General features: G+C 42.8%; 1 protein-coding gene across 1 annotated transcript in view; it reads right to left on the reverse strand.

Annotated features, from left to right (window-relative positions):
* LOC306822700 (uncharacterized protein) overlaps positions 1–26,612 on the reverse strand; it is a 223,317-nt gene that overhangs the window by 34,444 nt on the left and 162,261 nt on the right. The window lies entirely within an intron of this gene.

Here is a 26,612-nt window from a genome sequence, read left to right on the forward strand (position 1 = left end):
TTAAACATCTTGGAAAACTTTGATCTTTCCCAGCATGTAACAAATCCAACACATAACAAGGGACACACTCTGGACTTGGTCATTTCAAGAGGTCTAATGGTTTCTGATGTTGTAGTGAATGATGTTGCCATCTCTGATCACTATTGTGTTTCCTTTAAAGCTTCCATCTTGGCTGACTGCAGAGAAGGCAAAACAGAGCTGATCAGAAAACGTTACATTGATGACAACACATGCACACTCTTCACTGAGGCATTCACTAACACACCAGCTCTACACTCAGCTCCTGTCAAAGACCTTGTAGATATGTTCAGCGCTAAAGTTCTAAATATTATTGATGCCGTTGCTCCAGTCAAGGCCAAAGCTGTCTGTGCAAAAAGAAAGCCCCATTGGAGGAATGGGACACTTGTTATAACAAAGAAAAAAGATTGTAGACAAGCTGAGCGCAGGTGGAGAAAAAGTAAACTCCAGGTTCATTATGACATCTTTAAAGAGGCGCTCCGCTTATATAACTTAGAACTCAAAAAGGCCAGACAGTCCTTCTTCTCTGAGATAATCAACAAGCACAGCAACAATGCTCGGACTTTGTTTACTGTCGTGGACAGGCTGACCAACCCCTCAGCATCAGTTCCTGCTGAACTGTTATCTGTAAAGGCATGCAATGACTTTGCATCGCACTTCACCCAAAAGATTGAACAGATTAGACAGACAGTCAGTCAGTCTACTACAGGCCGCCTGACTGTAACTCCTGTACCTCCTAATGAAAACACTTTAGCTAACCTGGCATATTTTCACCTTTTAGATCCTGTAGCATTAACAGACATTGTTCAACACCTCAGGTCCACTACATGCAGTCTTGACATCCTGCCCACAAGCTTTTTAAAAAATGTTTTTAACTGTGTTGCACCAGATGTATTGCAGATAGTTAACAGCTCTCTTCAGACAGGCACTTTTCCTAAGTCGCTAAAGACAGCAGTGATTAAACCCCTCCTAAAAAAGAGTAATCTGGATGCTTTATCAATTAATAACTATAGACCCATATCTAACCTGCCTTTCTTAGGCAAGATAATCGAAAAAGCAGTGTTTGTGCAACTTAACACTTTTATGGTACAAAATAAATACTTCAGTGTTTTTCAGTCTGGATTCAGGTCAAAGCACAGCACTGAGACTTATCAAAGTGCTAAATGATATCTATGTGAACAGTGATGCATCTAAAGTCTCAGTTTTAGTGTTACTGGATCTTAGTGCTGCATTTGATACAGTGGACCATAACATACTGCTGGACAGACTTGAAAACTGGCTTGGAGTTTCTGGAACTGCCTTAAATTGGTTTAAATCTTACTTGCAGGACAGGGTCTACAGCGACAGGGTCTACAGGGACAGGGTCTACACTGTGTCTGTTGGTAATTATGAATCTGAGCATGTGAAGATCACCTGTGGAGTTCCTCAAGGTTCCATCCTTGGGCCGCTTTTATTTAACATCTACATGCTCCCTCTCGTTCAGATCATGGAATATTACAACGTTTCCTATCATAATTATGCAGATGACACACAGCTCTATATATCAGTGTCAACAAATGACCATAGTGCCTTATACTCACTGAGCAAGTGCATCAACGAAATCACTGAGTGGATGTGTCAGAACTTTTTACAACTGAACCCAGAAAAGACTGAGGTGATTGTTTTTGGCCCTAAAGAGGAAAGGTCAGAGGTCAGCACTCGTCTTGAATCCATGTCCTTAAGAACAACAAATCAAGCCAGAAATCTTGGTGTGATTATGGACTCAGACCTCAAATTCAACTACCACATTAAGATGGTAACATAATCAGCTTATTACCATCTGAATAATATTGCTAGAATCAAAAGTTTTCTGACCAAACAGGATTCAGAAAAACTTCTTCATGCTTTTATTTTCAGCAGGCTGGATTATTGTAACGGTGTGTTTACAGGCCTTAGTAAAAAATCTGTCCGACAGCTGCAGCTGATCCAGAACGCAGCAGCCAGAGTCCTCACCAACACAAAGAGGGTGGAGCACATTACACCTGTGCTTCAATCACTGCACTGGCTGCCTGTGTGTCAGAGGATCCACTTTAAAATCTTACTACTGGTCTATAAAGCATTAAATGGTCTTGGCCCTAAGTACATGTCAGATCTACTTGTAGAATATAAAACATCCAGACCGCTCAGGTCCTCAGGAAGAGGTTTACTCAGTGTTCCCAGAGTCAGAACCAAACATGGTGAAGCAGCATTTAGTCACTACGCTCCTCACCTGTGGAACAAACTCCCTGAACACCTGAGGACTGCTGGCACACTCAACTCCTTTAAATCAGCCTTAAAACTTTGTTATTCACTCAGGCTTTCAATTAGAAATATACTGTCTGCCTTACTGCAACACATTCTTCCTTCTTTGATAGTTTTAACAGTTGTTCCTTTATCCAGTATTTTCACTTTCATCCCGTCTTTTAATGATGTATCTTGTATTCTTTCCTTCAGCTCTGTTTTAATGTTTTTCTGTTTCTATGTCTGTAAAGCACTGTGAATTGCCTTGTGTCTGAACAGTGCTATATAAATAAACTTGACTTGACTTGACTTGACTTGAAGAGAAGTCCCTGAACCTTTTAGTTCTATGAAGAAAAGTCCCTGAACCTTTTAGTTCTATGAAGAGAAGTCCCTGAACCTTTTAGTTCTATGAAGAGAAGTCCCTGAACTTTTTAGTTCTGAAGAGAAGTCCCTGAACCTTTTAGTTCAATGAAGAGAAGTCCCTGAACCTTTTAGTTCTGAAGAGAAGTCCCTGAACCTTTTAGTTCTATGAAGAGAAGTCCCTGAACCTTTTAGTTCTTTGAAGAGAAGTCCCTGAACCTTTTAGTTCTATGAAGAGAAGTCCCTGAACCTTTTAGTTCTTTGAAGAGAAGTCCCTGAACCTTTTAGTTCAATGAAGAGAAGTCCCTGAACCTTCACTCACTCTCATGTTTGTGTTTCAGTTAAAGTGAAGGTGAAAGAAGACAGTGATGCTGTGTTACCGTGTTCCCTCAGCACCAAGGAGAACATCCAGACCACGGTCTTTGACTGGAAGAAAGACGGTCTGGATGTGTTTATGTACAAAGATTTTGGTCAAGAGATGTCAAGTCAAAACAAACAGTTTGAAGGTCGAGTGTCACATTTTAACGACAAGTTGAAGAACGGTAATGCCTCCATAAAGATCAGGAAGACGAAGGTGGCCGACAGTGGAAACTACACCTGTATTTTTCCTCGTCTGAAGCCTCCTCAGCAGTTCATCATTGAGCTGGTTGTTGGTGAGTTTTTTTTTTATTAATATTTAAAAACATTTTTAGTAAGATGACGGGTTTAAGAGTCACTGATGAACTTGATTTATTTTCTGCACAAACGAGATGTGACGTGATTCAGGGAGTTTTTAAGGGAACATTCAAATCAAATCAAATGAACTTTATTTATCTGTTAGGAACTTCGTTGCAGGGAAAGCGCCAGTACAGAACACAAGACACAACACACACAACCTTCACACTTTAAAAATTCTGATTGGTCATGAAGTCCCTAATAAATAGCTTGAAAACAATAATAGATGCAATGGTAGATTAAGTGATAAATTAAGTGGTAAAAAGTGATCACAGTCACAGTCAGTCATTTAATAGATGGATGGAGGTGGGGAGGAAGCTGGAGCCGGCCCTCTTTGTCCTCAGTGGGAGCGCCCTGTACCTGAGGGCCCTGAAGGCAGCAGAGTGTAGTGAGGGTGCTGTACCTGAGGGCCCTGAAGGCAGCAGAGTGTAGTGAGGGTGCTGTACCTGAGGGCCCTGAAGGCAGCAGAGTGTAGTGAGGGTGCTGTACCTGAGGGCCCTGAAGGCAGCAGGGTGTAGTGAGGGTGCTGTACCTGAGGGCCCTGAAGGCAGCAGAGTGTAGTGAGGGTGCTGTACCTGAGGGCCCTGAAGGCAGCAGGGTGTAGTGAGGGTGCTGTACCTGAGGGCCCTGATGGCAGCAGGGTGTAGTGAGGGTGCTGTACCTGAGGGCCCTGAAGGCAGCAGAGTGTAGTGAGGGTGCTGTACCTGAGGGCCCTGAAGGCAGCAGGGTGTAGTGAGGGTGCTGTACCTCAGGGCCCTGAAGGCAGCAGAGTGTAGTGAGGGTGCTGTACCTGAGGGCCCTGAAGGCAGCAGGGTGTAGTGAGGGTGCTGTACCTGAGGGCCCTGAAGGCAGCAGGGTGTAGTGAGGGTGCTGTACCTGAGGGCCCTGAAGGCAGCAGAGTGTAGTGAGGGTGCTGTACCTGAGGGCCCTGAAGGCAGCAGGGTGTAGTGAGGGTGCTGTACCTGAGGGCCCTGAAGGCAGCAGAGTGTAGTGAGGGTGCTGTACCTGAGGGCCCTGAAGGCAGCAGAGTGTAGTGAGGGTGCTGTACCTGAGGGCCCTGAAGGCAGCAGAGTGTAGTGAGGGTGCTGTACCTGAGGGCCCTGAAGGCAGCAGGGTGTAGTGAGGGTGCTGTACCTGAGGGCCCTGAAGGCAGCAGAGTGTAGTGAGGGTGCTGTACCTGAGGGCCCTGAAGGCAGCAGAGTGTAGTGAGGGTGCTGTACCTGAGGGCCCTGAAGGCAGCAGGGTGTAGTGAGGGTGCTGTACCTGAGGGCCCTGAAGGCAGCAGGGTGTAGTGAGGGTGCTGTACCTGAGGGCCCTGAAGGCAGCAGAGTGTAGTGAGGGTGCTGTACCTGAGGGCCCTGAAGGCAGCAGGGTGTAGTGAGGGTGCTGTACCTGAGGGCCCTGAAGGCAGCAGAGTGTAGTGAGGGTGCTGTACCTGAGAGAGAGAGAGAGAGAGATTTTCTTTTTTCTTTCAGAGTGCATCTTAACATGTTGACTTTCTTTACATTAACATAATTTTTTTCCTCTCGATGCAACAACCTGAATCATTTCTTATTTATTCTCTGTTCACAGTTGCATGTCGAATGCCTGATGTCAAGCAACTTAGGTCAACAAATGACGAGGCCGTGCTGCAGTGTGAAGTTAGCCTTCCTCTTGTGTTAGCTTTCTGTTACCATCTCTTTTGTTAACAGGTCGGTTTTGACCCATGTCTTAAATCAGCTGTAAAATACACTAAAAACAATTATCTATCATCCAATTTGTTTCTCATCTCTTGGTTACCTTGTTAGCCTTCCTTATCCATGAAAATATTGGTTTTAATATTTTTGGTGTGGGCCATTGGGCCTTTTTTTGTCAGTATACCCCTCGATTTCAATTAAAAAAAATGGTAAAATGAACCTCAAAGGAATTGTATAAATAAATAAAAGGTTGTTGTGTTACCTGACTATTACTGAGGGGTATTAGAACACATCTCTTAAATTTTGTTTTATTTATTTTTTCATTTTAATAATTTTAACTATAGTAACATCTATGGTGTTACGGGTCAATTTCGACCCATATATATTTGCTATTATTTTTCCATTACTTGGTGGATGTGGGTCCACAACACAAATGCACTATATGCAGATACATCGAGGATGTTGTAAAACACAACACCTATGGCCCTGGGTTGAACATCAGTGGAAGAAGCTGCACTCATGTGTCCCAGACATCCCTGATGGGGGCAAGCTTGTCAGATCTTGCTCTTGTTGTCAAATCTGAGGACTCTTGATATCATATGAAAGGTCTGAAGTGACATTGTTGCCTGGAAAATATTTCTGCCTGTCGATGCATCCCAGAGACTATCAGTGGCCTTATTGCAGGATCTGTACACTCCAGCAAAAAGAAGAACACCAATATAAGCATCCAGGTATTCCTCATCCATGCCTTTCCACATGTCGCCATGGACTTTTTTTCCTTCAAGGTTTGTCATAGCAATGATGACTCTTTTTAGTGACAATGGCATAAATAGCTCAAAACATGTCTTGATGTCAGTGACTCTCGTCACAGCAAACCTTGAGATTCCAGGGGTCATTTTGTTGACATTTGCAGCAGCTACCCTGCCATGTAAATCATGAGGTAATGAGCTCCAACAGATCTCACCATTTTTGGACTTGAATCTTTCAGCAGGAGTAGCTTCACCACCGGTGACCTCCTCATCAGACTCATCAGATGTGTCTGTGTCTTCTGGAGGATACTCCACATTGTCTTCCTCCTCAGAAACCTGTTCATCCATATCACTATGCTGCTCTGTGTCCTCTCCCTCATTTTCAGCAAACATATGATCCAGAACTTCTCTCACAGTAAATCTTTTTTTCATTTTTGCATGCTGCAAATTGGAGATGTGCGCTCTGCAAGTCACCAACTCGATACTGAATTGACCTCACATGTCTGGAAATGCCTGTCGTTGTTTGTTTTATTTTTGTACTGGATAACAAGGTAAAAAGAGAATCCCCTAAAGCTCACATGATTGAGAGAGGAGCTGGCTGTCAGTGTGTGTTCAATTTTGGCTCTTATTATTGCTTTATAATCTTATTTTTATAACTGGGTCGAAACCGACCCTAACAACACCATGGTCATAATTTTAACCAGAGCATTTTATAATTTAGTGAAAACAAAAAAAAATGTTTGATTTTGTTGAAATAGAGGTTCCTGACAAAGTCAAAAAGCCTTTAAGCAAAAAAAAAAGTTATGTGGTTCTTTTATGCATTTAAAAACTAAAACGGGTCGGTGCCGACCCTAACACAAGACGAAGGTTAAACGATGCAAATTAAGTGCAGTAGCCTTCATGGAAGAGAGTAACCACCAAAGTCCAAAGTCTCACAGAGACTTTCATTTTGGGAAAGGTGGCCACAGCGCTAATTCCCATCTTGAAGTTATTAAGTAATTCAAAGGCACTCCCTCTCTCTCTCTCTCTCTCTCTCTCTCTCTCTCACTTTATTATCTAGTATCTGCATATAGCGTTATATGTTATATTTATACTCTCATTACTTCAGGGTGTATTCACGCCATAGACTGTAAAAATATTGGACGGGACAAGGTCCCCTGTGGAGTGAAGCTTTTATTTTTAGAGCTCCCCCTACTGACTGGCTGCAGTATAGGTCATAAACCCCGCCTCCTCAATGATAACAAACGGGACTTGGGTCAAACTGTTAAGTTAAAATACTCGTCACATAATTTTTTTCCAGACCTAAACTCTGCTGTGATCATTAGATATTATCACCCTACATGGTGTTAAAGTGCTCATTTTTCTGTGAAGTTTGTTTTAAATAAGTTATTTGAGGTTAAAAAACGGGATTTTACGTCACACATGGTGATGATTGACAGCTGCAGATCTTGCGTAGCGCTCTTGGTAAATAAACAGTTACGTCGTGAAGTGAAGCCGAGACGCCATGGAGCTTTACTGTTCAGTTATTTCGTCTTTTTTGAGCTGGTGAAAGCTGTTTTTTTCTGCAGTAAACTAATGTCACGGACCTGTGGACTCTAAGGGAGCTTTGCAGTTTTTACAGTAAGTAATAAAGTTTGATTTATGTGTCATTGCTTAAAGCGCTATCGAGCGAGCTAACACATTAGCAGTCTAAGCTAGGTTAGTTATCAGGCATGATTTATCTTTTTATTTTATTTTTTAACATGAGCAAACCTAATAACTGACATGATATGTTTCTTGATATTGTTATATCGTTTTTGTGAGTGGAATTGTATTTAAAACCAAAACATGGTAATTAAAATCAGCTCATAGATGCCGTTCATTGACTGTACAGTTATGTTTCAGTAAATAAGAAATAGGTCTGGTAAGGTTTTTAAAAAAGTATCAAGGACAAAAACAAAGCTAAATACTATAAATCTGTCCTGTATCATTACTGATGTGTACATGTTTACAGTCTGTGTAAAGAGTGTGTTATACATTAACATGTCACCATGCAGCCTGATATTTATAATACTGTATAATGAGGGAGAATATTTCTCTAGATATCAGGATCAAACTAAAGTAAGCTCTGATTTAACTTCTGTCTGATTTAAGAGACTGACAGAAACATGAACACAAACAATCAGCGGTGGTGTAATATAATATTAACCGAGCATCACGCTGCTGTCAAATATTCAGCATGAGTTTACACACACACTACCAATCCAATAATCACAAGTTGATCATGTTGTACATTTAATAACACTTATTAATAAATTGTGTTATAACTTGACAAAACCTGACACAGACTACAAAAACAGGCTGCTTGTTATGGTGGTTAGGAGGAGACAGACAGGCTCAATAAAAGAAGGCATCACGTTTCTCACAAAATATATATATTAATGTTTTTTATTGTGCTTCTATAATCATTAATGAAGATTTTATGTCTTTTAATAGGTATTTCCCTGTTTTCACCAACATATTATACATTAAACTGAGGATTTCCTTTTTCTCATGTTGTCTCTCTCTTCCAGCTCGTCCTCGGAGGATTGCAGGACCTGACCACTGCTTCTCTTACCAGGGCGTTTGGTCTGATCTTACACTGGACAGCGGTCTGATGTGAAACAGTGGGCCGAGTGTCGCGCCTGAGCCACAGAGGACGCAGCTCGCACGTCCTGAGCAATGTTTGACTATTCATTCAAAAGATGAACGGAAGAAAAGAGAGGCTGTTTAATACCGAGGTTTTTCTTATAAGCCACATTTTGTTTTTGTTATTTTTAGATTAATCTGCTTTAACTTTAACATACTGTTCACTCATTTGCCTCTTTCAAACCTGTATAACCCACAAAAACCTTAAATACTGCCTCCATCTAACTGAACAATCAAGTGAAAGAAAGTAGCTTAAAATACCACACTATGTTTTTAAGCACAATCTGTATTTGTTCAAGTTACAAGACTAGTGTTACATTTCATGTGATTGAATAAAATATAATAATGTAATTGCCTTCTCAGTCGTGTCTGTATCATACCACTCTACTGTCTTTATGTGCATGCTGTCTTTAACACTAACCTGCATTAAATGTTCAGCACTCGAGTGTTGATGTACTTTTAAAGCTATTTGTTTCCCAGCTGTGACTTCTGTCATTACAAGAACACGAGACATTCTATGTTTATACAGCTTAAAACAGGAGAGAAAAGGTTTAAATCAATAAACACTTTATTTGATTTATAACACATAGTGGGAATGATGGTTCAGTTATAAAAGTGAGGAGGTTACTGGTTTGAATCCCTGTCTGACAGGAGTCTCTCTGTGAGGAGTTTGCATGCTCTCTTCCTTCCACAGTCCAAAGGTGTTCACCGAGGAGAACAAAGTAAGGGAGACCATCAGGTGAGCTGGCAGGGGTATCTGTATCAGCCATCTTTCTTCTTCCTTGTGTCTAAAATGAGGATGATAAAAAAACAATGAGATAAACATGTTAGACAAGGAAAAGAACCAGAGAAAAGGTCCATACAAACAGAAACCTTAATGAAACAGATTCATTTACCAACTCCACAGTTATGCACAGAAACACATAGACTCTGTAAATGTACATAGAACTGAAGTAACTACTGACAGCAGATATGACTTTAGTACTATGTGCACCACTACTTTCAATCATATAACATATTTTCACCAGCATATGTTCGATCTGTACACAGCTTATGTTGCTAACTTAGCTAAAATAGTTTTAGTTCGTTTTTTGCCAAAAATAAAAGGTTTAATAACCCACAGAGTTAAAGAAGATAGATAGACAGATAGATAGATAGATAGATAGATCGATAGATAGATAGATAGACAGACAGATAGATAGACAGATAGATAGATAGATAGATCCTGAGGGAAATTCAAGGCATCCAGTAACAATAAACAAGACATACAGGACACGAAAAGACGTTTAAATTCAATAATTAATATAAAAAGTGTGATTTTCTTAGTTTCTGAATGAACTACGTTTAGATATTTGACTTGAAATATATGTTGGTTTTGTACTCACGTTTATGGTCGGTAGATGAATTTCTCTCCGTAAAGATTCTTAAGCTCTTGGCGTAGCTGGGCTGCGTAAGCTATCAGAGCGGTACGCAAAGTGGGCGGGGCGTGTTGCCAGGGCTCCTCCCGCCAGACCCTACTGCGCAGACTGGTTGCAAAATTCCAAGATGACAGCGCCCATGAGGGCCGTAAAAAAGCTTCACGAACGATGAACGGAAACAGCTACAGTCCACACCCACTGGTAGATACAGATGGCTGGAAAATGCTCCTCACTTAGATCCTCTTGTTCCTCTTTACACACTTGTCGGCAGGTTTCCAGACTTTGTGCGATATGCCTTCGTTCTCTCTCTTGAAGTATTTGACCTTGACCTTGTGGCTCATCTGTGCTTGGCAGGAAGCGTACATGTCATGGACACAATCTTTAACCATACTCAGCGGGATGTCTTGGTTTTTCTCTCGGAGAGGGAAGTTGAAACGGATCTGAGGGGAGACAAAGACAATCATGAAGGGCAAAGGTCATTCAAGGTCATTGAACCACATGAAGCTAGCTGGTACAAAGAGTTCCTCTGAGTGACAGAATACAGACATGCAGATGATATTCACTGGGATCAGGAACGATGGTTCAAACCAGGTGAAGTTCAGTGTATCCATGCAAAAATCCAACATGCAAAAAGCAGACTAACTGCTGTGTTTGACCTCACACATTTATTTTTCAATGATGTGGATGATTATCTAAGTATGGTAGAATGGTCCGATCTAAAGCGGACCTTTGCTCCCAACATTAGTTGTTAAAGTGATGTGTGGTCGACTTGTTGTTGAATGATTGTGTGAGGAACAGGAAGTGTAAAAGACTGCAGGCAGCATCCAGCCGCAGAGTCAGAACAGGGACATGAAGGTCAGCATGTTTGTCTGCAGCGCTGCAATCAGGACAACTCAGGAATCTACAAACACACAAAAACAACAAGTTCACTTCAGTCTGCAGTGTTGATTCAATGTCTGTCATGATGGAGCTTTAAAGAAAAGTCTGCTAGTCCAAAGTGAGAGCTAGCAGTCTGCAGAAAGAGCTGATGCTGCAAACGTTGGGAGGTCTTTGAATGAGATGAGCGGTCCTCAGCACAGGTCCAGGACCTGCCGCTCTCTCTTTATATATCTTTGTGTCCAGACGTGTCCAACGTCCTCTGACGCACATGAACACTTTTAGATTTCCACATGATGAAGGAGGAGCTCCTGTGAAAGTGTGAAGGTGCGAGTGTGGTAGGAAATGACTGTGGTCATGTCTTTGTTTGCTGCCAGCTGCAACAAAACAAACACACAGACAACTTTCCAACATGTTTGAACAGAATAAAATGCACGCTACATCTTGTTTTCATTTCTACATGTTTTAAAGTTAGCTTCTTCCTCCTTCTTTTTGAACATGCAGCAACCTTTAATTTCTTTATTTTCTGTTTAAAAAATGGTGAAATATGCTTTTATTACTGATGCTCATTTTCAAAAGTAAATATTCTAAATTATATTTGAAAGATGCAAAAGCGTACCCCTATTTCCTAAATGATCGGCAGGTGTGTAAATTGTCAATCAGAACAGAAAAATATATAAAAAGAAAAAAACAAAAGATCTGTAAAATATTGGAACCCCTTATTTGGTTGAAAATGTAAAAAAAAAAAAAAAAGAAAGGTGTGAAATGTTGAAGCTGAGAAATGTCACTGTTCTGGGAAAGAAAGAAAAAAACAAAATGGCGGCAACATGTTTGAAAGAAGATGAAACAGAGACAACATAAAGGCGAGTAGAGAAGGAGTCATGGAACAGCTGACCATGTGATTATCTGACAACAGGTTGAGGTAACATGATGGGCTCGGCAGTAGCTGGGTCCAGTGTAGTGTTGCTAGTTGACTTCCTGAGCACTGCCGAGGACACCTTGAGCAACACATTGTACCTTCTCAGGAGCGCTCGCTGTGTGCAGCCCTCTCACTCTGACATCTGTCCGTTAGCTCATGTTGACATGGATCCTGTGTGTGCACACGCGTGTGCTGACCATCAGACCATTAAAGGGAGATTTCACTCATCTGCATGAAGCTGTGTATCTTTAGAAACCTGCTCCTGCTTTCTGCCCTGATTTTCCCCGCAGACGGGAAAGCTCCACATTTCTTTTCTGAGGAGGAAAAAATCCTCATTTCATCGGAGGCTGTTTTAGTTCGAGGGGGTGAAACTACATCGTGCTTTTGACCCTCTGAAGCTACAAACCTGTTGAAGGTCAGTGGGCGGGGCCTCACTGTCACAATCTAAAATCTGATATGGATGAAGAGGATTTAGGAATCTGAAGTTTTTCTACCAGCCGCAATATAGCGGCGAGCAGTTGAGGCTGATGGAGGAACGGGGGGCGGCGCTGAAGACGAGGAGCCCGGGCCGGCTCGAGTTGAGGCGGGCTGGTGCTGTCGGTGGTTTGTCTTTGGACACAGGCAGAGAATCTGTTTGAATTCCTAAAATGCCGATTCCTTCTGAAATGTGGGAAACGGCCGAGGGAAACGTGCGGATGTGTTGTAGAACGTAAACAGAGCGCTTTAGCTTCAGTGGGAGTGGCCTGCAGTGCATTCTGGGAGCACAGCTGGCAGCGACTCTAACATTTATTTCACGTCTCCTACACGTATGACCGAAGGTCAAGGTTCATGTTTCCACGGGTGAAGTGTCCTTTAAGAAAATAAAAAAACACTTTTTTTTTTTTCCTTCTGTGAAGCTGTTGGAGCTGTTCTGTTTTTGTTCGCTCTGTGGTTCATGAAGGAGGATGTGATGATCGACTGGATCAAAGGCGGCTGTAAGATCCAAAAGGATGAGAAGTGATGGGGTACCGGTGTCTGCTGCCATCAGAAGGTCCTTAGTGACCCGGACCAAAGCAGTTCCTGTTCTATGGCCAGGACAGAAACCAGACTGGAGTTTTTCAAACACATTATTGTGAGTGAGCTGATCTTGAAGTTGTGCTGCAACAGTTTTCTCCAGAGCCTTAGAAAGAAACGGGAGATTGGAGATGGGCCTGTAGTTGAACAGAACTTGTGGATCCAGGGGGGGTTTTTCCAGTAGTGGTCTGATGACAGCAGGTTTGAATGCAGGTGGGATATGGGCAGCCAGGAGGGAGAGGTTTCTGATGCTAGTGATGAGTGTAGAGATGGCAGACATGTTGGACTTCAGTAGGGCTGAGGGGAAAGGCTCCAGTGCACAGGTGGATGGCTTCAGTTCTCTGACCATGGCCTCCACCTCTTCCTGTGTGACACTGCAGAAGGAGCAGAGGGGCTGGACAGTCTCAGGGAGTGGGTGGACACTTTGATGGCTTGATGCAGGAGTGGTGGACAGGTGTGAACGGATGTTGTCTCACGTGCATGTTGCACCTGTCCTCTGTGTCCTCAGAGTGGCAGGGTGAAGGGGCTTTGAGAAGATGGTTTATTGTTTCAAAGAGTTGTTTGGAGTCACCGGGGCTGTTATTTATGATGCTGGACTGGAACCTGGACCCAGCATCCATCAGAGCTTAAGCCCTCTTGTGGTCCCTGTAGGCCTGTTTGTGAACAGTCAGTCCAGAGGTCTTGATCCGCCGCTCCAGGGCCCGCCCAGCTGCCTTCATCATCCGCAGCTCGCCGTTGTACCGCGGTGCAGTGCGTGAAAAGGAGACTGATGTGGATGTTAAGGGGGCGTGGAGGTCTAGGAGACTGCTCAGGGACTGGTGGTAAAAATCCACTGAGTCAGTGACAGAGAGGCAGTTTGCAGAGCTCGAGGAGAGAAGTTGAAGATCCATCTGTGTCCATGTTTTTGATGTTTCTGAAATGAATGTGCAGCTTTGGTTTGGTGTCGGGGGAGGGGAAGGGCAGCTCCACTGAAACAACCCCGACATCATAGACCTGGAGCTTCCTGATGAGCAGCTCGAGTGTGTGTTGTTGGAGGGTGAGGGAGTCCAGGAGCTGGAGGACATGAGGGGGTGTGGACATGAATCTTTAAATGTCCCAGGATTCTGGTGTTTGTAGATGTTGGACAGAGCGTTGGAAGGAGAGCAGATATTTCCAGCATGAAAGCTGAGTTGGGTTTTGGGGGCCGCTCGATGAGAAGCACAGTCATGGGATGAGTTTACATTTAAATGCAAGACAGTGTCAGGAGGAAGTTGGAGGTAGTAGGATGGGGGACGAGTCCAGGTCCTGTGGGTGGATGATAGCGAGGCCACCACCACGGCCAGTGCTGCAGGCTGCCTCTAAGTAACTGTAGCCAGGGGGACAGGCTTCATTTAGGGCAGAGTCAACCTCTGGCTGCTGCCAACTTCCTGTCACACACAGGAAGTCCACTTTTCTTTCTCTCATGTCTCTTCAGTCAGCCTGGATTTATTCTTGATGGATTGAGTGTTGAGGAGTCTGTGGGCTAAATCTCTGTAGAGGTCGCAGGGCAGTCAAATCCAGTCCGCTCAGGCTGGAGTCCACTCCACCAAATGTGTCCAGCCCAGAGTGCGGAGGTCTCTCCTTGTTGTCCGGGCTGGACTGTGGAGGTCTGGCTGCATTTCCTGTGCAGATGTTTGCTGGAGAAACGGCGTTCCCATGACGGATGACCATAGAGACGGGATGTTTGTAGCAGAGCGGCGATGAGGTTGCTGGAGGGTTAATTTTGGGCCGGAGCCTCGATGGATGTAACGAGGACGGAGGAAAAGTCCAAGCTGGCTGATGATTGGCTGTTTAAATCCAAGAGTGGCTGCAGGGTTTAGTTAGTGGAGCTGCGAGCTGGAGGATGGAAACGCCATCATGCTGGCCAAGGAGGGAAAGCTGTGGAGCCTCGCTGACTGTTGGCCAGATGTTTGCTCCAGGTGTTGGAAGCGGTGGAAGGGAGGACAGTTTTCCGTCAGGGTGGTCAGAACCAGACGGCCCGTTTCCCCGTGGGTCCAAGTTTGAAGAGTGTTAAGGCGAGACACTACAGGTGAATAGGGTAAAAAAATTAACTCACAGATATCAACATGAAACTTCTACAGTTGATTACTTATGTTAAGACAAATATTTTTAATATTACAACTTTTCTGAAATATTATGTTTAAATATGCAAATAAGGCATTATTTAATGAAATAAGCACTAATTTGCAGACATTGGGGGGATATAAATCTGAACATTGGTTCAAAATTATTTTTTCATCTAGTTAACATATTAGATATAAAGTGATTTACAGAGGGGATTTTAGATATCTCTTTTTATCACTTCATTAATCAGAAAATACTATCAACAGACCTAAAACATGTCCACACAGAACTCAAAGTTCACCTGAGTGTTTACAGGTGATAGTTGTACTTTCCTTCTCCATGTAGGCTGTTTGTATCCTCACTTCAATGTCCTGGAAACAGACTCATGATCAGCTTCATGTTCTTGGTTTTTGTCACCAAATAGAAAATCTGTAAAAGTAAAAGTGACCAACAATAATTGAGATGGCACTTTATTCTATTTTTATAAATCCATCCTTATTCCATCCATAAATAAAAACAGGCTCCTGTTATTACAGAGCTATAATATGTTACACAGAGTTTCCCACAGAATGACGCGTGAAGGACGAGCGCAGCTCGCAGCTGGACATTTATTGCACTCAAAGTCATTCGAACCATATTTTGGACTTTATTTCATTTGTTTTATGAAAATGTTGAATATATGTTTGTAAGTCATTTAAAATGATGCTCTAATGTGCACAATGCAGAGTGAGTTAGGGTGCGTGTTTGTGTGAAACGAAGAGAGACTATCAGGCTGTGTGTGACACACTGTCCCCTGAGAGTATGAAATATAAACTCTGCAGCATGTTTAGACCCTGATCTCACACAATTCAGACAAATAATCAAATAAACAAAGCAGCTTCTATTATTATTATTTTAGCAGTTTCTAGTATCAACTGTGCAAACATAAACGAGCAGCCACGGCTGTGTGGCGTGCGCGTCACTTTGACATTTTTCTTTTTCTTCATGGTAGTTTGAAAGATTAAATGTTCACGGACTGAATGAGCCCAAAATCTCAAAAATGATCAGTGCATAAAAAATGGGTGTTTTTGCCTGCTCGCTTTATAGACCAAAATAATGTCCCACTAAATGATAAATGATCTTCACACAGACGACTGGTAGAAGAGAAAACTTTCTGCAGATGTTTGTGACATTCTTCATCTGTGTGTGAACATCTGTCTGAACACTGAAGCAGATTTCAAACAGACAGAAAAAGGACTCAGAGATGAGCGTCTAATCTGGTGTAGAGACTTTTAATAGCTCTCCTTCCATCTTTGTACAGCGCTGTGACCAATAAAGCCGTTTACACTGCTGACACACGTCCCGTCATTACTGCGGGTGCAGACGCCGTCACACGCTGCCTGTCACCTGACAGGAATGAAAACACATCCACATGGATTGTGTATTGAAAGCTGAGTGCACGCTGTGCTGGGAGAGACAGCCACACAGACCAGAGCAGGTCACAATGATGCATTCACTGAAAACAGGGATTTCTGGTTCCCTCAGTGAACCTTGTGGAGTTGTGCTCTGACTGAAAGAGTGTGATATTAAAGTGAAGGGGGGCTCGGCTGGCGTTGTTACTGTGATTGATTATTGTAAAGTCTGGATGTGAACCATGACAGCTTTGAATCTGCCTCACATGGATCTTTCCATCCCTCAGCTGATGCTGCACATATGAAACAGGAGACTTTGAGATGTGTGCAGGATCAGGATGTGACTTTAAAGCTCAATGTGTTCTTCAGCTCTGAATGAACCTGTCAGACTACATGATCCTCTGTTCAGCAGTCAGTAGCTGACAGCCTCATGATTCATAGAGAGCTGCTTACTCGAGCTGGGTTTCCATTCAGGAGATTTCAGTCACAGAACCAATTTGACTTGAATAATTGTAACTCTAACTTGGTGCATTATTAAAGATATTATTGTTGAATGAAGCCCAAAGCAGTGCCATTAATCATGTACTTTTTATTAAACATGACCAAAACAAACATGTCATAATTTAAATCACAAGGCAGGCAGTGTAAACAAGGTGGCTACAAACACATAGTAAACTGAGGACATTCACTCTGCTGCCTGTGACTGTCTCACTAAGGTTTTGTGCAGTATGACACATCGGTTCCAAAAAACATCTAACAACTGTATCAGAAGAGAAACAACCAAAAGAGACAAACAATCATACAAATGAATCAATAATGAATCAATCAAAGTAAACAAGCAGACATGTAAAAGGTTCTGAGTTGTCGTATAGTGCAATAAGTCAGGTTGTCAGTTATGAATCTGTTGCTCTGGATGTCCAACAGTCACAAGTTAGTGCGACTCTCTCTCTGCTAACTTCAGCCATGTTGGGATGTTTCACGTCTGCATACATGTTTGGGACTGTCACTTCACTGAACTGTTAGCGTGTTGGTACCACTGTGACCAAGAGCGACACCTACAGCTGTGTGGTCACACAGGACGCCATCAAACAGCGGGCTGAGGCTGACACCTACGTTCACATCAGTGGTGAGAGAATATTACAGTGTGCAATTCTTTTCACTGTGTGAGAGATTGAAAGAAAGAAAGGATTCAAAGTGAGCGATGAAAAAGCATTCTTCAGACTGAAGACATCAATCTGTCTTTAGAGGACGGACGTCCCAGTTTTAGTGGGATCTGAGATTCTTTCTCATCTGTGAGCTCTCAGTTAGTTGAAGCAGGGAGTGATGGGTCAGACTGACGAAGCCTCTTTAATCCACAAAACACCAAATGAACATGAAACTTGAGCTTTTCATTTCTCCACATTTATCTGGACGACTGCTGAAAGAAGCAAAGACAGAGAAAGTGGAGGTGTTGAGCTGAAAGTGGAGAAGACACGGAGCAGAGCATGTGAAAAGTGAAAAGATGAAAAGCAACACAAAGTGGTGCAGAAGTGAACGCCTCCGAATGGAAAGCACATTGAGAGTCAGATTGAAGGCAAAGAAAGCACACGGCCTCCATGACAAACTCTGATTCAGGACTCAGCAGCAGGAAGGACAGCTGTTTGGTTTCTCTGCTTTCAACTGCACAAATACCCATGATGCAACGCTGCCCTCTGCTGGTGAAAAGCTGGAAGCACAATGAGAGGGTTTCTCTGCATGTTTTCACATCTGTGGAGTTTTAGATGAAGAAAAAAGTTTTTGAATATTTTCAGTTTTCTAAACAAAGAGCAGAAAAAAGATGAGTAAAAATAAGGAAGAGAGAGCAGAGTGAGAATAAATCCAAACAACAAGAAAGACTGGCTCTGATTGGATATCATCAGTACAGGAAGTGGAAGAGAGAAGCAGCTGAACAGGTGAGCTGGAGTGCTGTCAGCTGATTGGCTGTTTGGACAGGTTGCAGAAACACAGCGCAGCAGTTTGGGGGTTTGGTGCCTTGCTCAAGGGTCTGAGCTGTTAAAGCGGTGCAGAAAGGTGGGGGGTGATGTCATAGTGATGTCATGGAGCTGACACAGACAGGCTCTTTAGGGAGATCCAGTCCTCAGGTAAAGTCTGGCTTCACTCTGATCCTGGTCTGATCAGGTCCCAGAGAGAGTCCTGGAGGATCCACATGTGCTGCTCTCTTCTCTGCATCACAAACTCAACTCACTTTAAAGCACATTTGAACTTGAACACAGACTTTCCATGAAAACAGACTGTGTGTCCACTAGAGGGCGCTGTCAGCATGCAGTCACACACACACACACACAGGTGAAGCTTGTTGATCCTTTAATGAGCTAAAGTGTCACTTTCAGTGGTCTCTGAGAAGACTTTAAAAAGTCTCCCTAAATGATCCTTCCAGAATAAAAACCCTCTGAGACAGCTCCAACTCCTGATTTCAAAGTCCTGCAGGTCAAAGTGTCAAATAAACGTCAAGTCCTTTAAAGCATCATCGAGCTGGAAACAGACAAACTGCACTCTCAACCATTCACACACTTTCTCTCTTTCAGGGTCAGGATTCTCTGCTGGATGGATCGTTGCGGCTGTGCTGGCAATTCTTTTGCTTGTTGTTGCCGGTCTTTACATCAAGAATCGCTGTTGTAAAAAAGGTGAGATTGAATAATGAGCATCAACATGATAACAAACAGCTCTTTGTCCTCTGTCAGAGTGGTGTCAGTAGTTGTCTGTCCTCAGTGCTCTTCACTCTGTTTTCTCCTCTCAGTCTGATCACTCCTGATTTAAGGTGAACCAATCAGAGAGCGCGCTGAATCAGTTTAAACTTTTGATCTCTGTGAGAGACCTTTAAGAACAGAGTGTGACTTCTATCTGACTCCACCTGTATCCACTCATTATTTCTGTAGCTGTGACACAGAGCAGCTATCTGCTCACTTCTCCATCCATCCATTATGTCTCCAGCTGAAACCATTCCTCCAATAACTCCATCCATCCATTATGTCTCCAGCTGAAACCATTCCTCCAATAACTCCATCCATCCATTATGTCTCCAGCTGAAACCATTCCTCCAATAACTCCATCCATCCATTATGTCTCCAGCTGAAACCATTCCTCCAATAATCGATTACAATCGCTGCCTCGAGGCCTCGTTTAGTTTTTCCATCTATAAACCAGATTTAACTGGAATCAATTGTTTCTCTTTTTTATTGTCATTTTGTCTTTTTTTAACTTACAGATCGGACCACACGCCAAACTGAGAAGGAGGAAGAAAAAAATCTGAGTGATGTCAAATCTGAGTCATGAGCCAGCCTGCTGATCCTGTTTGTGTGTGTGAGGAGGTTTAAAGCTTCCTGTGGGACCATGAGGACGTATTTGAGTTACAGTCGCTGGTTCAGATCCCAGACTCTCCTGTCCAACATGTTAAAGTGCCCTTGAGCAACACTCTGAACCCTGCATGAAGAAGTGCTTTCTAACTGCTGGAATCCAAAACAAAGTGCTTGAAGCTGTGAAAGGTTCAGACTGCAGTGATGCTGTCCTCAACATGCTGTCCTCAACATCCACTTAGCTAAACATGCTGTCCTCAACATGCTGTCCTCAACATCCACTTAGCTAAACATGCTGTCCTCAACATCCACTTAGCTCAACATGCTGTCCTCAACATCCACTTAGCTCAACATGCTGTCCTCAACATCCACTTAGCTCAACATGCTGTCCTCAACATCCACTTAGCTCAACATGCTGTCCTCAACATCCACTTAGCTAAACATGCTGTCCTCAACATCCACTTAGCTCAACATGCTGTCCTCAACATCCACTTAGCTCAACATGCTGTCCTCAACATCCACTTAGCTAAACATGATGTCCCACGTTGTCATCAGCTCATCGCTCAGTTTGGATCAACAGAGCTGAACACCTCCACATCTGGAAACATCAGACAGTAAAAACAAGAAACGAGGCTGAGAGTCCTTCAGAGAAATTCATTTCAATGATTTAGCTTTCCTCTCCCAGCAGAGCGCGTTAGCATGTTTAGCTAAGTGGATGTTGCCTTACTACATCTCAAATGTTTTTCATTCATACGTCGCTGACGATGCAGTGGGAGCAACTTGTGCTTACGTGTTTCAGCCAAAGACAAATCAAACGTGTGGCTGCAGGAGCTGGGGATCGAACCCCCAACCTCCCTGTAAAGAGACGACTGACTACCACTGAGCCACAGCCGCCCCTGTATGTACAGCTTATGTAAAAAGGTCATTTGAAGTCGTCCCCATGAATCTGTGTTTTAATTTTTTATTGCTCTGTCTTTCTGCTCCATGTGTCTGTGAATTCCCCCCGAGGTCAATAAAGTTTTTTGATTTGAATTTGAATGAGATTGAAATGATTTGAAATGAATAAATGAGTGGATCCATGTTGTTCAGAATAAACCTGTGAATGTTGTAAGAAGGAGGCCGTGCTGTCCGGCTGCACGTCGTCCACAGACGAGTCAGATCTGAAGAGAGAAACCAGCAACCAGCTCAACAAGTCTTAAAGAAGCCACTCGGCACTTTGAAGGCCACGTTGTGTCATAGAGAGGCCACTTGATCACAGCATCTACATCTCATTTATTGATGCATCTGTCAATCATACACTTGAACATATATGATGTCATAATGTTGTGATGCTTCATGTCAGAAAGCCTCGGTCACTCTGAGCTACAGTCAGACACGACACACATCTCTGTGTCCTTCTTTCAAACTCTGAATAAGACTGATCCTGTGTTCAGGGGCGGGTCCAGACTCATTTGACCGGGGGGGGGGCAACTGGTGCTGGTGGCACAGTGGCAGTGTGTGTGTGTCCATGCATCGAGGCTATAGTCCTCACACAGACAGGTTCCCTCTCTCTCTCCCTGGTTTCTGACTGTATCCACTGTCCAATCCAATAAAGGCTAAAAATCCCCCAAAAATAAATCTTAAAAAAGAAGAACCAGCAGCTTGGCTTCATTCTCACTGTTGCACCAACATCCTGTTGTGAAACGACTTCCAGGTATCATCATGAAGAGTCTGGTTTCCTGAGAATCAGCAGAAGTGGGCCAACACATTCCTGACTGATACACAGTAAATGTCAAAGGTGGCTGTTGGAGGGTTGAGCCTTTTAGTTCTATGAAGAGTGTTGTGGAATCTTTTCCATTACCAAAGAGTGAAAATAAAGAGTGAGAAGATCTATTCAAAAAGGAACCCCAAGATCGATCTGGTCTCAATGAACATTTATTCGAAGGCAAGATAAGCGTTCGAAGACCCCTCTCTCACACGGTGAGGAGAGAAAGAGGCCCCGAGTAAAGGCAAACATGAAAACTTATACATTTCCATCACATTACACAGATCACTTCCCCATCACGCCACATAGAGCCACTGCCCACCTGGCAGGGCACCATCTATCCCCAAGTGTGAGAAAAGACACTACATGACTATTTACCATCTCCCGAGGCTGAGAAGGAGATGGAGTCCAGTGAGAAAGAGCCTGGGCGACTCTTCCCAAATGAACAGAGTGTGAGAAACAGAATAAAGGGAACAAAATGATGGGAAACAAAACACCCAATATGCTGTGCATGTAGTATTCTAAGACATTTCAGATACATTCTATATGACAGATTCTGTGAGACCTTCGTAACACACAGTGGGAGTAAAATTTTCCATAACAAGAGAAGTCCCTGAACCTATTAGTTGTTAGAAGAGAAGTCCCTGAACCTTTTAGTTCATGAAGAGAAGTCCCTGAACCTTTTAGTTGTTAGAAGAGAAGTCCCTGAACCTTTTAGTTGTTAGAAGAGAAGTCCCTGAACCTTTTAGTTCATGAAGAGAAGTCCCTGAACCTTTTAGTTCTGAAGAGAAGTCCCTGAACCTTTTAGTTCATGAAGAGAAGTCCCTGAACCTTTTAGTTGTTAGAAGAGAAGTCCCTGAACCTTTTAGTTCTATGAAGAGAAGTCCCTGAACCTTTTAGTTCATGAAGAGAAGTCCCTGAACCTTTTAGTTCTATGAAGAGAAGTCCCTGAACCTTTTAGTTCTATGAAGAGAAGTCCCTGAACCTTTTAGTTCATGAAGAGAAGTCCCTGAACCTTTTAGTTCTATGAAGAGAAGTCCCTGAACCTTTTAGTTCATGAAGAGAAGTCCCTGAACCTTTTAGTTCTATAAAGAGAAGTCCCTGAACCTTTTAGTTCTATGAAGAGAAGTCCCTGAACCTTTTAGTTCTATGAAGAGAAGTCCCTGAACCTTTTAGTTCATGAAGAGAAGTCCCTGAACCTTTTAGTTCATGAAGAGAAGTCCCTGAACCTTTTAGTTTATGAAGAGAAGTCCCTGAACCTTTTAGTTCTATGAAGTTAAGTCCCTGAACCTTTTAGTTCTGAGAAGAGAAGTCCCTGAACCTTTTAGTTCATGAAGAGAAGTCCCTGAACCTTTTAGTTCTGAAGAGAAGTCCCTGAACCTTTTAGTTCTGAGAAGAGAAGTCCCTGAACCTTTTAGTTCTGAAGAGAAGTCCCTGAACATTTTAGTTCATGAAGAGAAGTCCCTGAACCTTTTAGTTCATGAAGAGAAGTCCCTGAACCTTTTAGTTCATGAAGAGAAGTCCCTGAACTGTTTAGTTGTTAGAAGAGAAGTCCCTGAACCTTTTAGTTCTATGAAGTTAAGTCCCTGAACCTTTTAGTTCTGAAGAGAAGTCCCTGAACCTTTTAGTTCTGAAGAGAAGTCCCTGAACCTTTTAGTTCATGAAGAGAAGTCCCTGAACCGTTTAGTTCATGAAGAGAAGTCCCTGAACCTTTTAGTTCATGAAGAGAAGTCCCTGAACCTTTTAGTTCATGAAGAGAAGTCCCTGAACCGTTTAGTTGTTAGAAGAGAAGTCCCTGAACCTTTTAGTTCTGAAGAGAAGTCCCTGAACCTTTTAGTTCTGAAGAGAAGTCCCTGAACCTTTTAGTTCTATGAAGAGAAGTCCCTGAACCTTTTAGTTCATGAAGAGAAGTCCCTGAACCTTTTAGTTCTATAAAGAGAAGTCCCTGAACCTTTTAGTTGTTAGAAGAGAAGTCCCTGAACCTTTTAGTTCTATGAAGAGAAGTCCCTGAACCTTTTAGTTCTGAAGAGAAGTCCCTGAACCTTTTAGTTCTGAAGAGAAGTCCCTGAACCTTTTAGTTCATGAAGAGAAGTCCCTGAACCTTTTAGTTCCTGAAGAGAAGTCCCTGAACCTTTTAGTTCATGAAGAGAAGTCCCTGAACCTTTTAGTTCATGAAGAGAAGTCCCTGAACCTTTTAGTTCATGAAGAGAAGTCCCTGAACCTTTTAGTTCCTGAAGAGAAGTCCCTGAACCTTTTAGTTGTTAGAAGAGAAGTCCCTGAACCTTTTAGTTCTATGAAGAGAAGTCCCTGAACCTTTTAGTTCTATGAAGAGAAGTCCCTGAACCTTTTAGTTCTATGAAGAGAAGTCCCTGAACCGTTTAGCCCTCCGCTGAGTGTTGGCTCAGCGGAGTGTTCAGGCTGGACCGTACGACAGTAAAAAAAGAACCAAGGCTGAGAGTCCTTCAGAGAAATTCATTTCAATGATTTAGCTTTCCTCTCCCTGCAGAGCGCGTTAGCATGTTTAGCTAAGTGGATGTTGCCTTACTACATCTCAAATGTTTTTCATTCATACGTCGCTGACGAAGCAGTGGGAGCAACTTGTGGTGACGTGTTTTAGCCAAAGACAAATCAAACGTGCGGCTGCAGGAGCTGGGGATCGAACCCCCAACCTCCCTGTAAAGAGACGACTGACTACCACTGAGCCACAGCCGCCCCTGTATGTACAGCTTATGTACAAATGTCATTTGAAATCGTCCCCATGAATCTGTGTTTTTATTTTTTATTGCTCTGTCTTTCTGCTCCATGTGTCTGTGAATTCCCCCCGAGGTCAATAAAGTTTTTTAATTTGAATGAGATTGAAATGATTTGAAATGAATAAATGAGTGGATCCATGTTGTTCAGAATAAACCTGTGAATGTTGTAAGAAGGAGGCCGTGCTGTCCGGCTGCACGTCGTCCACAGACGAGTCAGATCTGAAGAGAGAAACCAGCAACCAGCTCAACAAGTCTTAAAGAAGCCACTCGGCACTTTGAAGGCCACGTTGTGTCATAGAGAGGCCACCTGATCACAGCATCTACATCTCATTTATTGATGCATCTGTCAATCATACACTTGAACATATATGATGTCATAATGTTGTGATGCTTCATGTCAGAAAGCCTCGGTCACTCTGAGCTACAGTCAGACACGACACACATCTCTGTGTCCTTCTTTCAAACTCTGAATAAGACTGATCCTGTGTTCAGGGGCGGGTCCAGACTCCTTTGACCGGGGGGGGGGGCAACTGGTGCTGGTGGCACAGTGGCAGTGTGTGTGTGTCCATGCATCGAGGCTATAGTCCTCACACAGGCAGGTTCCCTCTCTCTCTCCCTGGTTTCTGACTGTATCCACTGTCCAATCCAATAAAGGCTCAAAATCCCTAAAAATAAATCTTAAAAAGAAGAACCAGCAGCTTGGCTTCATTCTCACTGTTGCACCAACATCCTGTTGTGAAACGACTTCCAGGTATCAACATGAAGAGTCTGGTTTCCTGAGAATCAGCAGAAGTGGGCCAACACATTCCTGACTGATACAAGGCAAGTTTATTTATATAGCTTTTGTGACGGGGCGGGCGTGGGCATTTTTGGGATTTTCTGTAAAACAATAAAATAAGCCACCTGGGGACTTGCACCCAGGAGATACACAAATATTGGAACCAAAACAGGAAAATTAAAGACACATAAGTTCGAAAAAAACTGAAGAGGCAGAGTCGTTTTATCAAAATATAAAAAAAGGTTTTTATTATAGTAAATCAAAAGGAAACAAAATGTAGGTTGAACCGAAGCTGTAGGGAGGGAAAACTAAACACAAGGACCAAATACTAAGTGAATTAAAATAGTTTATTTTAATACAAACGAAAATAGTCAAAATCAAATTTACTAAATATATTAAAACACTAATCAAAAAAAAGGAATAGAATAAAAGTGAAAATACTGGATAAAGGAACAACTGTTAAAACTATTAAAGAAGGAAGAATGTGTTGCAGTAAGGCAGACAGTATATTTCTAATGTTCAGCCTGAGTGAATAATAAAGTTTTAAGGCTGATTTAAAGGAGCTGAGTGTGCCGGCAGTCCTCAGGTGTTCAGGGAGTTTGTTCCACAGGTGAGGAGCGTAGTGACTAAACGCTGCTTCACCTTGTTTGGTTCTGACTCTGGGAACACTGAGTAAACTTCTTCCTGAGGACCTGAGCGGTCTGGATGTTTTATATTCTACAAGTAGATCTGACATGTACTTGGGCCAAGACCATTTAATGCTTTATAGACCAGTAGTCAGATTTTAAAGTGGATCCTCTGACACACAGGCAGCCAGTGCAGTGATTGAAGCACAGGTGTAATGTGCTCCACCCTCTTTGTGTTGGTGAGGACTCTGGCTGCTGCGTTCTGGATCAGCTGCAGCTGTCGGACTGATTTTTTACTAAGGCCTGTAAACACACCGTTACAATAATCCAGCCTGCTGAAAATAAAAGCATGAACAAGTTTCTCTGAATCTTGTTTGGTCAGAAAACTTTTGATTCTTGCAATATTTTTCAGATGGTAATAAGATGATTTTGTTACCATCTTAATGTGGTTGTTGAATTTGAGGTCTTGTGTTCAGTTGTTTGGAACATGTCAGGAGACATTGAACACAACTTTTAAACCATGTTTTGCTTCATGATAATCCAGATGTGGATTTATTCTGTGCTTCAATGTAAAGCAGACAAAACAACAAATCTATAAATGCAGTTACACAATTAATTCAAGTTTGTAAATAAATATAATCCGCTGAATGGAGAATGAGCAGCTGTTGTCCTGCGTCGCTCATTTCCTTGTAATATTCCCAATATTTCCAGGACTCCTTTCCCAGGATTATCTATATATCTGCCAGCAGAGACCCAGCCGGGACCCGCTACATAAACAGCTGTTGACCTGATAACTGCTCTCATATCTGACAAACCCAGGGGCGTCCAAAACGGCCTTCAAAGCCCCGCCTACCTTCTCTGGTCCAATCAGATCCAGAGCATTCAGGAGCAGAATCTAAAGTATTCTCTGATCATCTGAATCACAGGGTCGCTGGTTCAGATCCCAGACTCTCCTGTCCACCATGTTAAAGTGCCCTTGAGCAACACTCTGAACCCTGCATGAAGAAGTGCTTTCTAACTGCTGGAATCCAAAACAAAGTGCTTGAAGCTGTGAAAGGTTCAGACTAACCAACATGAATAAAAGCTGTTGACTGAAGAGAAGTGAGTGAATGTTTTGCAGCTGAAGTCAAATCTAATGTTTTCTTTAGTCTTCCTGATATTGATCATGATGTGTCTCCTTTTGATGATGTCATCAGT

This window comes from Symphodus melops, assembly GCF_947650265.1.
Source record: "Symphodus melops genome assembly, chromosome: 4".
In the NCBI taxonomy this organism is placed as follows: domain Eukaryota; kingdom Metazoa; phylum Chordata; class Actinopteri; order Labriformes; family Labridae; genus Symphodus; species Symphodus melops.